The sequence below is a fragment of the Heloderma suspectum genome, chromosome 2 (assembly GCF_057233095.1).
Source record: "Heloderma suspectum isolate Gila_16-S chromosome 2, 16-S_ref, whole genome shotgun sequence".
In the NCBI taxonomy this organism is placed as follows: domain Eukaryota; kingdom Metazoa; phylum Chordata; class Lepidosauria; order Squamata; family Helodermatidae; genus Heloderma; species Heloderma suspectum.
Window position 1 is genome coordinate 359752885 of NC_139459.1, and position 12281 is coordinate 359765165.

Consider the following 12281-nt stretch of genomic DNA (forward strand, 5'->3'; position numbering starts at 1 on the left):
AAATGCATGGAGTGGGGAAAGTGCTTCAGTGTTCACTTCAGTCTTGCTCTACATTTAAGAATTCACACGGGGGAGAAGCCATATAAATGCGTAGAGTATGGGAAGAGCTTTGCTGATAGTTCAACACTTGCAAAACATCAAAGAACTCACACAGCAGAGAAACCATAGAATTGCATGGCGTGTGTGTGGAAAGAGCTTTGCTGTTAAAGCCAGGGCCTGCAGGAGAAGCCACCATCACTGGGGAAGAGGCGTGCTTGCTGCTGCTGGGCCTGCTGCTGCCGCCGCCGCCACAACCACCACCAGGCCTTCCCTGCAGACTTCTGCCTGGCAGACCGCCAGTCCCTGCAGGACCAGGCCCCCAGGTACCAAGCCAGCTGTGCTGCTTCCACCTGCCCCTCCCTGGAGGGGCTACATAAGCTGGCTGGCTGAGGTGGCCTGGGAGAGCCAGGGCCTGCAGGAGAAGCCACCACCAGCACCACCACCGGGGAAGAGGCGTGCCTGCTGCTGCTGGGCCTGCTGCCACTGCCGCCGCCGCCACCACCACCACCACCACCAGGCCTTCCCTGTGGACTCCTGCCTGGCATTATTTTTAAGGGGATTTTTAACTGGTTTTTGTTGTTGTTGTTTTTCTGGGGGATTTTGTTGTGTTTTTAGGGGTGGGTAGCCTGCCTGATAGGCAGGAGCGAGGGGGCATGTCTCCACCTGATGGAGGCAGTGGGGGGAGTGTTGGGGGCCAGAACATACCGAGGCTGGGCAGCAGGCGCTGGCGGAGCGCTAGGGGCAGGCCATGCCAGGTAAGGGGAACAAGGGAGAGATGTGTAGTATCTGTCCCCTGCTCCGGGCCTGTCCAGAGCCAAAGGATGGCTGGGGGAGGTGTGACCCCAACTTCTGGCCTTCATTTGCTGCTCTGCAACGCCAGGTCTGTTACCCAGAAAAACTCTCTCATCCATGACATCATCCTGGATGAGGGTGCAGACCTGGCATGTATTACAGAGACCTGGCTGGCCGAGGCTGCTTCTCCAACCCTTGCAGCCATGTGTCCAGCTGGATTTTTGTATGCACAGCAGCCGAGGGCTGGGGATCGGGGAGGGGGAGTGGCTGTTATCTACCAAGAGTCCTTGGTCTTCAGACCCCCTCTCCGGGAGACCAAGGTTGCTGAGTGTGTGTACTGGAGGTTGGGCTCAAAGGGCAGTCTGGGGATTCTGCTCGTGTACCGTCCACCCCGCTGCACAACTGACTCCCTGGCCGAGGTGCTTGAGGTGGTCTCTGATGTGCATGTACACTCCCCTAACTTATTGGTGTTGGGGGACTTCAACATACATTCGGAGGCCATCCTCGCAGGAGCACCTCGGGACTTCATGGAGACCATGGCCTCCTGGGAGCTGCACCATATTCTTACTGGGCCCACCCATGTAGCTGGTCATGCACTAGACCTTGTGTTTGTTTCTGGTGAAGCGGGGAGTGATCTGGAAGTCAGGGGTATATCCACCACCCCCTTGTCATGGTCAGATCACTATCTGGTGACGTTGGACTTCTCGGTTCCACAACCCCTCCGCAGGGGTGGAGGACCCATTAAAATGGTCCGCCCCAGGCATCTTATGGATCCAAATGGATTCCTGAACGCGCTTGGGGATTCTCTGGGGCACGCCAATGGCCACTCGGTCGAGACCCTGGTGGGTGGCTGGAATGCCGCAATCACTGGGGCATTAGATCAGGTGGCTCCGAAACGCCCTCTCCCCCTGAACAGGGCTCGGACTGCACCATGGTTCAATCCGCGGTTCCGAGCTCTGAAACAGGAGGTGAGACGGCTAGAGCGCTGGTGGCGGAAGTCTCGCTCCAAAGACAATCAGACACGGGTTAGAGCTGTATCTTCAGCTTATCACGTGGTGGTGAAGGCAGCAAAAAAGGAATATTATGCTGCCTCTATCGCGTCTGCAGAGTGCTGTCCCAGGAGGCTGTTCCAAGTGGTCCGGAGCCTGGTCGGTCCTGTGGCTCCTGAACCACAGGAGCATTCTAAGGCCTCCTGTGAGGCCTTGGCAAGGCACTTTGCAGATGAAATTGATCAGATTAGGTGTGTTACTCTGCATGCTGTGGATACAGTTAGTGAGCAAGAGGCGGCCTGTGGCAAACCGGTTTTGTGGGATCGGTTCCAATTTCTTCCTCCTGATGAAGTGGACAAGGTGCTTTCATCTGTAAGGCCAACCACCTGCTTACTTGATCTTTGCCCATCTTGGCTTATTTTGGGCCGCAGAGAGAGACTGGGTGACGGAATCAGGGCGGTGGTGAATGCCTCCTTTGAGGAGGGAGTGATGCCATCAGCCCTCAAGGAGGCAGCGATAAGACCACTCTTAAAGAAGCCCTCCTTGGATCCTCAAGTTCTGAACAACTTTCACCCAGTCTCAAATCTGCCATTTTTGGGCAAGGTGATTGAGCGGGTGGTGCCAATGCAGTTGAAGGCACACTTGGAAGAAACTGATTATCTAGACCCATTTCAGTCGGGCTTCAGGCCTGGGCATGGGACAGAAACGGCCTTGGTAGATGATATGAGGAGGGCTCTGGATAGGGGTGAATGCGCCTTCCTTGTTCTCCTCGACCTCTCAGCGGCTTTTGATACCGTTGACCACGGTATCCTCCTGGACCGCCTGGAGGGGTTGGGCATTGGAGACACCATATTGTGGTGGTTCCGGTCCTTCCTCTCCAGCAGGTACCAGAGGGTAGCGCTGGGAGAGGAGGTTTTGGACCCGTGGCCACTCACTTGTGGGGTGCCACAGGGTTCCATCCTCTCCCTGATGCTATTTAATATCTATGTGAAGACGCTGGGGGCTATCAGGACGTTTGGGGTGCGGTGTCATCAATATGCGGATGACACGCAGCTCTACCTCTCATTCAAATCTTCACCAAGGTTGGCCGTAGAATCCCTGTCCAAATGTCTGGAGACGGTGAGTGGCTGGATGGGGAGGAATAAGCTGAAGCTGAACCCTGACAAGACCGAGGTACTTTTGGTGGGAGACAAGAGGAGGCTGGGGGATGTTGACCTGGTGTTGAATGGGGTACGGCTACCCTTGAAAGACCAGGTCTGCAGCCTGGGGGTCATTTTAGACTCCCAGCTGTCCATGGAGGCTCAGGTGTCAGCTGTGAGCCAGACAGCGCTGTATCAACTCCATCTGATACAGCGGCTGTGCCCCTTCCTTCCCGACCATCTGCTCCCATCGGTAGTACATGCCCTGGTCTCCTCTCGTTTAGACTACTGTAATGTGCTCTATGTGGGGTTACCCTTGAAGACGGTTCGGAAGCTGCAGCTGGTACAGAACTCGGTGGCTCGCCTGATTAAAGGCAGCCGCCGGCGAGATCACATCACTCCAGTGCTAAAGGAGTTGCACTGGTTACCAGTTGTTTTCCGGGCCAAATTCAAGGTGTTGGTTTTGACCTTTAAAACCCTATATGGTTCCGGCCGAGCCTATCTTAAGGAGCGCCTCCAGCATCACCAGACAGGCCGCTTAACAAGATCAGCCTCGGATGGCCTTCTCTCTGTCCCATCAGCCAGGACAGCTAGACTGGTGGGGACGAGAGAGAGGGCCTTTTCTGTGGTGGCCCCCACTCTGTGGAACTCCCTCCCAAGGGAACTCCACCATGCCCCCTCTTTAATGAGCTTCCGTCATGCATTAAAAACGCGGTTGTTCAGGCAGGCATTTGGGGTGGATTAGGGTATTTTAGAAAATGTTTTTATTGTAGAATTTTATTGTTTTAAACTGTTTTATTGTATGTTGTACATCACCCAGAGTGGCTGGGTGACCAGCCAGATGGGCGATTAATAAATTTAATAATAAATAAATAAATAAATAAATAAAGGAACACTTACTATACATCAAAGAACTCACACCAAGGCAAAACCATATAAATGCACAGCGTGTGGAAAGAGCTTCAGTTAGAGCCCAAACCTTATTATACATACTATAACTCACACAGGGGCGAAAGCATATAAATGCATGGAGTGCGGAATGAACTTCTGAGGTACTGAAACACTTATGCAACATCGAAGAACGCATACAAGGGAGAAACCATATAAATGTATGGAGTATGGAAAGAGCTTCAATCACAGCTCAAACCTACAAGTACACCAAATAACTCACAGACAGGAGAAACCATATCAATACATGGAATGTGGAAAGAGCTTCAGTCGGAGCTCATACCTTGTTATGCATAAAAGAATTCAAAGAGGGAAAAAACCATATAAATGCAGGGACTGTGGAAAGTGCTTCAGTGTCAGTTCAACACTTGGGAATCATCAAGGAACCCACACGGGGGAAACCATATATGTATGCATGGACTGTGGAAAGAGCTTCAGTCAGAGCACGCACCTTATACATTATAGAACTCACACAGGGCAAAAACCATATACATGCATGGAGTGTGGAAAGAGCTTCTGTGATACTGGAACACTTACACTTCACCAAAGCACACACACAAAAGGGAGAAACCACATAAATGCATTGAGTGTCGAAAAAGCTTCAGTGATAGTTCAAAACTTAGGGCACATCAGTGAACTCACATGGGAGAAACCATATAAATGCATGGAGTGTGGAAAGTGCTTCAGTGATACTGGAGCACCTAGGTATCATCAAAGAAAACAAGAGGAGAAGCCATACAAATGTATGGAGTGTGGAAAGCCTTCGAACAGAGCATGTTGTCATGCTTTCAGTTTGTTTGTTTTGTTGAAACTCATAATTAAAAACTGATTTAAAAAGAGAGTGGGAACTGCCTACTCACTGCCCAATTAATTATTGCGGTGGATTGGGATGAGGAGGAAAAAATAATGGGAAGGAATTAGCTGTTGGTGTGGTAAAAGTCCCAAACTGGACTTGGAGGTCTGTGCCCAGCTGCCCTCCAATTAAGCTCTGGACACGCGGGTAAGATCCAACTTGAGTTTATTCTTGTACAACGAAGGCCGCTCCGTCAACCCAAAGGCAGCGTAGATCAACACTCACCAGTTACATTTATAGTGTGGCTAAATAAGTGACATCAGCCAAGCCTAGCATGCATGTCTGCTCATTATCAATTGAACTTTTACTGATACCCCCCCCCCCCAGCTTCTTCTCTGAGAGTCCTGCAACATTCCCAAGATTTATGACCCAATTATTTTGGAAGCACGATGATTCATAGGCGTGGGGTGAGTTGCTGTGCCAACAAGATGACTTATCTCTACTGTCCTAGCAGTTTCTCCTTCAATATGGAAGAAACAGAGACAACAGTTTTAGGTTTTTGAGGAATCTGCCACGTAGGCACAAAGAAGCCGAGACAAAATGGCTTTGCCTTGGTTCTTTTCCACATTCCCTCATTTGATCCAATAGGGGCTGAATTCTTCATATTGGATCACCTAGACAGTGCCATTGGCCCACTGCTTCAGCAGTTCTTTCCGATTGTTTACCTCTTCCTGTGGCAAGCCTTGATACACAGCAAGAAATTGCTGGCTAACTTGTCTTCTTGTCCAAGACGTGAAGCATGCAAAGACACAGGGTAAGAACAATACCACAAATAGAATACCCAACACAACGAGAAAACCTTGCCTCAACCAGGCGAGGTTTGAGAGCCATCTGGTTAGCCAATCTATAGGATTCTATCTTTTCTAGGCTTGTACAGGTACACACACCACTTCTCTAATGCCTGCTGCCAATTGTTTTACAATTTTCCCATTGTCACCAATCTTTAGACAACAGTCAGACCAATTAAATTTTCCACACAGGCCACCTTCAGCTGCCAGCAGATAGTCTAAACCCATTCTGTTTTGGATGATGGCTTCCCACATTTGAGTCATCTGAGTAGCAGCCAGGACCAAGGCATCTGCAGTATGATTGGCAAATACTTCAACTACTGCCTGTAGCCTAATAAGTCTACTGGTGAGATATGTCAAATCTCGTGCTACTATATTGGGTTCAAAGACAGCTGGACTTACCCCAAAATGGTCCATCTTTTTGGGTGCTATGAAAACAGAATGTTCTCAACGTAGGAATAGGGATGTCAGCGAATTCTGCCACGGATCTCGGGGAGGCCGAATGTCAGTGCATTCGGCCCCCCGAAATCGGTGGCAGAACGGCCTGCCACCACCACCCCCCGGGACGAGACTTACCTGGGGCGAATCTTCTGGGCGGCGGCAGCTCCGGCGGTGGCTCCAGCGGCAGTTCAGTGGCGGCGGCCAGTTTTCCGACCGGCTGCCGCCACCGCCATTTCGAGTTTAAAAAAAAAAAAGACGTGATAGGTTACATAAAGATTTACATAGCCTATCACGGCTAGGTTTAAAAAAAAACACAACATGATAGACTACGTAAATGTTTACGTAGCCTATCACGTCTGACTTTTTTAAAAAAAAAAAACCACACGTACGCAAATGGCAGAGGCTATGGCTGCTGCCATTTGCGTTCCTTATTTTGGCACGTCTTAGTCTACGTCAAGATTTATGTAGACTAAGACGGCGAAATTAAGGGGAACGCAAATAGCGTAGCGGATGCTACGCTATTTGCGTTCCCCTTATTTTAGCCGTCTTAGTCTACGTAAATCTTGACATAGACTAAGACTTGCCAAAATAAGGAATGCAAATGGTGGCGGCTGTGGCCGCCACCATTTGCGTACGTGAGTTGTTGTTGTTTTTTAAGTCAGATGTGACAGGCCACGTAAACATTTACGTAGCCTATCATGGCTGACTGCAGGGACGCAAATGGCGGGGGCTACGGCCGCCGCCATTTGCGTCCCTGCTAGCCAGCGGCCGGATGTCTGGCTGCTGGCGGAGCTGGCCGGCGGCTCCGCAGAATCCCTGCGGAGTGGAGCCATCCGGCCAGGGTTCTGGGGGGGAGGCGCGGAGCGCCTCCCCCCCACCATCAACATAATCACCGAACAGGTAAGTGAATTCGTACATCCCTACGTAGGAATGACAGACCACCATGTGTGAGCATTTGGAAACCCCAAATCCTTCCAAGTGCTGTTATCTGACTTCAAAAGAACCAGGGGGCTTGCCAAGTTAGCTGCGCTCAAAGGTTTGGCCTCCCAGGGCACTGGAGCCGAGGTAGCGTTAGAGGCCGCTAAACAGATCCAACAGTCTGAAAGTGCAAAGGTTTGTTGGATGCTCTGAGTTATACTCAGAACACTACTTGGGGAAGGATCAGTCTGTAATACTGGCTCACAAGGACTACCTATACAAGAAGATAGAAGGCAGATTAAAATAACACGTCCAAACGTTCTGCCAATGCAAGCTCTTCTCTAACGTGCACGCTGTAACGCTTAACCTTGCTAGCAACCCAAATTCAACTATTGCCCAGTATCACCACATAGGATCAATTTTTATTACTTTCTTTTGATTTAAAATTTTAAAGGTTGATCCTGCTGGTTATAATGTTCAATCACCCAATGAGGTTGTGGGTTGACCCTCAGATAGTCTGGCAGAGCTGACCAAGCCCCGTCAGACCGGTGGGACATGTGCAGCTTCTCAATGATTCACTGCATGTGTGAGTTGTGAAAAGTCAGACATGTCAGTACTTGCGTGATGAGCCTGTTCCTCCTCTTCTACTTCTGCCCTTGCTTTGTCCACAGTATCTGGAGAAAGGCTAGTGGCACTGTTCCCCTGCTGTGCATGGCCCTCACCTTCGCTCTCTCCTGCAAGTGCAGGATCAGAAGAGCCTTTTGACGGACCCTTTGAGCAATAGGTGTAGTGGATCCAAGCGGACCTTCCTTTCTCCTCTTCTGCTGTGTGAGTGGTCAGCAACCCAAGATGGGGACTGGTCTAGCGTTCTTGGAGGCCTTTGGCTGTCTATGCGCGAATGTAGACCTCGTCTCCAGGTAGGAATGGATGAGCTGGCACAGCAAGGGGCAGCGGTTGTGCGTTGCCCACCTGTCTGCGGGTACGCTGGAACTGGCCCTGGAGCTGAATAATATAAGCAGTTAAAGTCTTCATCCCCTCCTAGCAGTGTAACATGAGGAACAGCCCATTCTCGGCATATTAGAGGAGGCCTTCCGAATAAAATCTCATGAGCAGACAGATCGATGGGCTGTCGTGGGGTGGTCTTTACTATAGTAAGGCTAGAGGAAGTGCAGTAGGCCAGGTGAGGTGGGAGGTTTTGCAGATCTTAGCCAGCCTCCTTCTAAGAGTGGCGTTCATTCTTTCTACTTGCCCAGCACTTTGGGGGTGGTAGGGGGTGTGGAGATGCCAGGTGACCCCTAAACATTTTGACAGGGCCTGTGTGAGTGCAGCAGTGAAATGTAATCATAAATCTGAGAACACACACCGAGGCGCTTGATCTCGGGACAATGTCCTTCATTCAATGTTTTCCCACCTCTAGGGCTGTGGCTTTCCTGCAGGGGGAAAGCCTCCACCCATCCCTATAGTTTATCTGCAATGACTAACAGCCACTGGAATCCTTGTGTTTGGGGCAAATGAGCGAAATCAATCTGAATGGATTCAAATGGCGGTTGCACCCACGGTCTTCCGCCTGGGGGCCCAGGCGGTATGACTTTTGCATTCTCCTTCACACACTGAGGGCAGGCAGAAACCACCCGCTTAGCCATTTGATGTATACCTGGGGCAAACCATTCTCTGCAAATTCCCTCTGCCAACCCAGCACTACCCACATGCCCCTGGCTGTGGTGCTGTTGCAATACTGGCCTTAGACCTGCTTTTGGTAAAGCAAGCCTGCCATCTGGGACAGCCCAGGCTCCAGTGCTATCTTGTGTCGCTCCGGCCGCTTGCCACACTTTCTTCCCCTCTGCATTGGCAAGTTCCCACCATGTTAATAAGGGTGGGGCTGATTTCACAGTGCAGAGGTGGTGTTCAGGAGGCAGCGGACGACGGGCGGCTGAGTTTGCCTCCTTATCTGCCTTGGCATTTCTTTGGGTGACAGAGTCATTACCAGTCTCCTGAGCTTTGCAATGCACTACTGCTAATTCTTGAGGCAAATGGATTGCATTCAGCAGCCTGTCAATTTCAGGACCATTGGAAACTGGTTTCCCCGCTGCTGTGATGAATCTTCGCTCTTTCCATAGGGCAGTTCTGCGGCTTGTGCACTTTAATTTCCTGGCGGGGTCCAGAGTCAGTTACTTCTGTGTTTGACGCTACTGCATAGCCTGTCTTACGGATTCCATCCACCAGCATGGAAGACTCATCAACAAACCAAATGAATTCAGACCTTTGCCAAGGTGTGTCCTTCAGATCATCTCTAGGCATTTGCACTACGTGAATAACTGCTTTACAGACATGTGGGAGATTTGGATCTTGCCCAGGCATAAGAGTTGCGGGGTTTATCACGTTACACCGTGAAATAGTTAATTCTGGAGTTTGGAGCAACAAAGTCTCATACTTGGTATAATGGGTGTTGGAAAAATGCTGGGCATTCTGCTGGGTTAACAAGGCGGATACTGCATGGGGGACCCAGAGTTGCAAAGGGTGACCAAGTACGTCTTGGACTTTTTCAACAAGAGCTGCGGCTGCAACACTGCGCAAACAAGAGGCATAGCCTTTTGCGGTGCTAATTGCCCCGAGTAATACTTTACTGGTCTCTTATGAGGTCCAAAATTTTGACAGAGAACCCCAGAAGCCACACCATTTTTCTCATGTACAAATAGAATAAAAGGTTTAGTATAATCTGGGAGACCTACAGCTGGAGCAGATACAAGGAGAGTCTTTACTTGTTCTCAAACCTGGGAGCCAAGCTTTGTCCATTCATACTTTTCCGGGGCTGGCATGCACACATTGACAAGATAATTTTCCAGTTCCACAATACAGGATGTGTCCCAGATGCTCAACCTCAGACTTACGCCACTGCAACTTCCTCTCTGCAATTTTATGTCCTCTTTCACCTAGGGCGTTAACCAATACGACCGAATCAATTTTGCCATCTTCTTCTGAGCATGCACAGAGTAAAATATCATGTCTGATACTGTATACACACGTGCACTTGCAGGAATGCCACATATTATGGTGGCGGGGTTTGGGACAACATTATGTCTTGGGATCACAAATGTACTGATTAGCCTGAGGTTTTGCACCATGCGGTAACTGGGGGACTGTCCTGGCTCTTCCCTCTTTTTGACAGCCAGAATTGGGGTGTTACATGGCGGCGAACAGTGTACTAAGACACCTTGTTTTAAGACTTTTTCAATTAGTTTCTCAATGCATTCTCTGGCTTCCAATGACATGGGATATTGCTTCCCCCGTGGGGGGGGGGGGGAATGTCAGTACAGACAGTAATTTTTTTACAGGAGCTGCAGATTTTAGCAGACCGACTTCACCCGAACCTTCTGCCCAGTACTCAGATGGCAGCCCTCTGAGCTCCTCCGGCAGATCTGTGCCTGTCGGGGGACTGGCCTCCCCTAAAAAAGCCATGACATTGGAGGAAGGCAAGGGGACATAGAGCCCATCTCTGCTGCAGGTCTCTTCTAGGGATGTACGAAAGCCTTACATGGCTCCGTTCCGGGGCATCCGCGGTGGGGGGGAGGTGCTCCGTCCCTCTCCCCGGAATTCCCCCCCGGCTGGCTCTGCTCCGCGGCAACTCCGCGGAGCTGCCGGCCAGGGCCAGCAGCAGCCAGAATTCCGGCCGCGGCCAGGCTGCTGCGGCTGCAAATGGCGGCCACTACACCATTTGCGTGGCTGCCTTTTGCTGTGATAGGCTACATAAATACTTACATAGCCTATTACGGCAAGAGCAGGGGCCCAAATGGCGTAGCGGCCACCGTTTGCGCCCCTGCTCTTTGCCGTGATAGGCTACGTAAGTACTTACATACCCTGTCACGAAGAAAGGCGGCCACGCAAATGGTGGCCACTGCAACGGCCACTATTTGTGGCTGCAGCAGCCCGGCAGCAGCCTTGAGACCAGCTGGAGCCGCTGCCGCATCCACTGCCGCCGCATGGGACACTCCATCCCGGGGGGATTCCGTGGGTGGGGGCAGGAGGCCTTCTGCCACGGATTCCAGGGGGCTGGATTCTAAAGAATCCGGCTTCACTGGAGTCCGTGGCGGAATTCTCTAACATCCCTAGTCCCTTCCCAAGAAGATTACTGGGCTTTTTGACATCCTCAGGAAGGAATGATCTGCTGCAAAAGGGCCAATTTTAACTGTTAACTGGTTGACTCAAGGGAACAGTGGATAATTTTCCATCAATTCCCATTACACTTTCTGCGGCACACAAAAAGGGTAAGGTGATTTTATTCAGCATGCTTTTGCAGCGCCCGTGTCAAGAAGACAGTCATAAGGTTTCCCATTTAGGTTAAAGGTCAGAAAAGGGTTTGCCAATTTCAATTTCCAGCTGCTTGGGGTTCGACTCTTGCTCTCACTGCCAACAAACCCTAGACCTCCTTCTACCCGTCATTCTGACGTTCCAACACTTTCTGCTCCCTGGTAAGTGATGGGCCCTTGCCCCTGCAACTGCCACATCCACTGACCTTCTTGCCTTTGATTCCCCTTCTGGGGACACTCATTTTTCCAATGACTAGGTTGCTTGCAATAATGGCACAACTCTTGGTTAGAGCCACCTCTCTGTCCTCCCTCATTTGTCCCTGCACTTGCTCCTCTACCACGTACTCCCTGACCACGTCCACAACCAAACTCTCGTCCTCTCCCTCGGCCACGCCCCAGGAACCTTGTTCCCGTAATGGCTGCTGCCAACAACTTTGCCTTTCTCCTTCCATTCCTTCTGCACCTTCTCCTCCCTTCCATCAAACACATACTTTGCTATTGCCAACATCTCCACACTATTTTCCTGCCACCCTGGCTGGTGTTCCCTGAAATACTTTTGAATATCAGAAGCGGTTTGCTCCACAAACATACCTACCAGCAGGGTAGCATGCCTTGCCTCGTCAGGGTCAATGCCCCCATACATGCACAGAGTGCGAGTCAAACGAACCAGGAAATCAGCGGGGGATTCTGATTTTTCTTGAGTTGCAGCCCGCACCTTAGACCAGTTTACAGTTTTCTGACCCATTTGTTGTATAACAGTGCACATCCGTTCTTGGTACTGAGTTATGACTGTCCAATCGGCTGCATCATTCAAATTTAACGGGGGACAGGGGTCAGGGTAGGCGTTTAAAATTCCTATTTGACTCATTTGTGTACAGACACTTTGAATTTGGTTTATAGCTGGATATATCCCTTGGGATGACGCCAGATCTTGGTTCTCTGGGTAGGGGGGCAGTGGACAAGGAGACGGAGGTGGCATGGATGATCCGCTCGTGAAGGACACCGCTTTACTTCCTGCCTGCCTTTTCTCAGTCGCGTCAGCCCAGAGAAACCAGTAATCCATGTTTTTG

General features: G+C 50.6%; 1 pseudogene; it reads left to right on the forward strand.

Moving 5' to 3' along the window:
• The first annotated feature begins 6 nt into the window (after nucleotides 1–6).
• On the forward strand, nucleotides 7–4798 carry LOC146355618 (uncharacterized; annotated as a pseudogene).
• The last annotated feature ends 7483 nt before the right edge of the window (nucleotides 4799–12281 follow it).